Source organism: Amblyomma maculatum, unplaced genomic scaffold (assembly GCF_055883805.1).
Source record: "Amblyomma maculatum isolate TAMU_Amacu unplaced genomic scaffold, ASM5588380v1 scaffold_22, whole genome shotgun sequence".
Lineage (NCBI taxonomy): Eukaryota > Metazoa > Arthropoda > Arachnida > Ixodida > Ixodidae > Amblyomma > Amblyomma maculatum.
In genome coordinates, this window is record NW_028146747.1 from 2861134 (window position 1) to 2864001 (window position 2868).

General features: G+C 49.7%; 1 pseudogene; it reads left to right on the forward strand.

Annotated features, from left to right (window-relative positions):
• The first annotated feature begins 314 nt into the window (after positions 1-314).
• Positions 315-2635, forward strand: LOC146171486 (uncharacterized; annotated as a pseudogene).
• The last annotated feature ends 233 nt before the right edge of the window (positions 2636-2868 follow it).

Here is a 2868-nt window from a genome sequence, read left to right on the forward strand (position 1 = left end):
ATGTATGCGCTAAGGGATAAGGCAGGCAACGTCATCACGAATATGGAAAAGATAGTCAAAGTAGCCGAGGAGTTCTATACTGATCTCTACAGTAGCCTAAGTAGTCGGGACCTGTTGCATCCTTATTTCTTGTTTCAGTTTCGTTTCTTTCAGTGTACATATCGTCATCGTCATTCAATATGATTCCCTATATAAGTGGCTTCACTGTGACGAATAAAGGAGGGTTTTTTGCATACTGCGCTTGCTTGGTCCCGTGTCATGCGTCTGGTCTGAATCAGACACCACATATTGGCGACGAGGATGGGATCGGAGCCATGTTACTCGGGTGTTTCCCAGCACCTCGCCCCCTTTCTTGCCTGCACCCGGTGACCCGGCTGTGCCTTGGCAGCAGTGGAAACGCGTATTCCTAAATTTCCTGGAGGCCATTGGCGGCGATGAACTGAAGCCGAAGCGTTCCAAGGCAATTCTGCTAAACTCGCTCGGGGTTGAAGGCCAGCGAATATTCTACAGCATCCTTGCACAAGGAGCAGACGCGACTGCGGACGCCAAGGCCGAGAACAAGATGGCTGCGAACGCCAAGGCCGAGGAAAAGGTGGACCAGTTCAAGGACGCGCTTGCTGCTCTGGATACGCATTTCGCGAGCGCTACGAATGATTTGGTGGAGCGGCGCCGGTTTCGCCAAAGACATTTGGTGAGACATTTCAAGCATTTACAAACAGTCTTCGGGACCTTGCGTCTACTTGCAATTTCGGCAGTGCTACCGATAGCATGATTCGAGACCAATTACTGGAAGGCACGTCGTCACGAACAACCCGTGAACGCATGCTTTATGAAGGGTCTTCGCTTACATTGCAGCGTGCTGTTGACATCGGGAAGCAAATTGAGCAAAAGCAACAAGAGCTCGGGGAATTCGCGCATAGCATTGTGAACAAGATTCAAGATGTGCGAAAAAGGTCAGGCTCTGAGCAAGGAAGTTGCTACGGGTGCGGCTCGTCATCGCATATGACAACTCGACTGCATGTCCGGCGAGGAACAAGCGTTGCCACTCTTGTGGAAAAATTGGTCACTTTTCAAGCATGTGCAGATCGAAGAAAATGAAATATGCCGTTCGAAAGCCCGAGAAGGCCAACGCCGTCACGGTACTTCAAATCGGTGACCGTAATGCGTCGGTGAAAGATATTCGAGCCAACATTTCCATCGGTAAGATAAGATTGTCGTTGATTGTCGACACAGGAGCTACGGCTTGTTTGCTCAGTGAAGAGCACTACCACAAATATCTAGCCGACACGTACTCATTACGACCGCCGACTGCCAATTTGTTTAACTATTCCGGAGAACAAATCAAGTTAAGCGGTTGCTTTCTTGCTGACGTATCTTACAAGGGAAAGAGAGCCAGTGTGCATTTTCATGTCACAACCAAGGGCACTTCGCTGCTGGGGCTTGATGCCGTTCGAAGCCTAGGAATCACTATCAACGGCTCAACCTTGAATTGCTGCCAGGTGAAATGCCCTGATTCACTGCCTTCAGAATTTACGCGCCAGTTTGCGCACTTGTTCACGGAACAGTTAGGGCATGTGAAAGGCTTTGTTCACCATGTTAAATGCCGTCCAGCTGTGAAACCAGTCGTTGCGAAACTCAGATGCCTGCCGCTCACGGAACAGGTATCGGTAGAGATACAACGCCTGCTGGCCGAAGATATAATTGAACCTGTCGATGCATCGGAGTGGATTTCACCGATCGTCGTCGTGAGGAAGAAGGATGGTTCAGTTAGGTTGTGTGTGGACCTACGTGAAGTGAACAAGGCAGTAATTGCCGGTGCTTTTCCTCTTCCGCATACAGAGGAATTACTTCATGAACTAGCTGGAGCAGCGTGCTTCTCAAAGCTCGACTTAGCGTCGGCGTACCACCAGCTAGAACAGGCTCCGGAAAGTTGGGGACTAACCACCATTATCACACACGAAAGATTGTTTCGTTTTAAGAGAGTGTGTTTTGGCCTTGCATCTGCCCCTTCAGCCTTTCAGAGAATGATGCAGCCTATTTTGAAAGATTGTAAAGGCGTACTTTGTTACATTGATGATGTGATTGTGTGAGGCAAGACACGTGAGGAGCACCACAAGAATCCACACCAGGTGCTAAAACGTATTGGTAATTCAGGTTTCAAGCTCAACCAGAAATGCACATTTGCTGTTTCAGAACTATCCTTTTTAGGGCATGCGGTGAGCTCAAAAGGGCTCACACCATTGCAGTCTAAGGTTGACGCTATTGTCAAAGTGCCTGCTCCTCACGATGTTGCCACTTTGAGGTGATTTTTGGGTCTCGCTGGTTGCTATGCTCGATTTGTGCCGCGATTTGCTGATCTCGTCGAGCTGCTTGAAGGCTCCTGCGGTCTGGTGAACAGTTCACGTGAGATGATGAGGCTGAGCGTAGCTTCCAGCTTGTTAAGACAGCTTTGTCTTCAAGCCCAGTCATACAAATGTTTAACCCAGACCTTGATGTATTTGTTACAACAGATGCTTCTGATAAGGGTCTGGGAGCCGTTCTTCATCAACGCGATGGTGACAGCGTACGCACGGTGGCCTTCGCATCACGTGCCCTGACTCCTGCTGAGCGGAAGTACTCCACTGGGGAACGATAGGCCCTTGCTTGTCTCCGCGTGCGAGCGCTGGCACGTCTACTTGTAGGGTAGAAAAGTTTTGTTACGTACGGACCACCAGGCACTGGTGACGTTACTTTCAGCTGCCGGTACAGGACGCCGACCTTTGCGTATATCCAGATGGTCAGCTCGACTTTTGTAATATAACTTCGACATAGAGTACCAAAAGGGATCGCAAAATGTCGTGGCCGATGCGCTTTCACGCCTACCGCTCG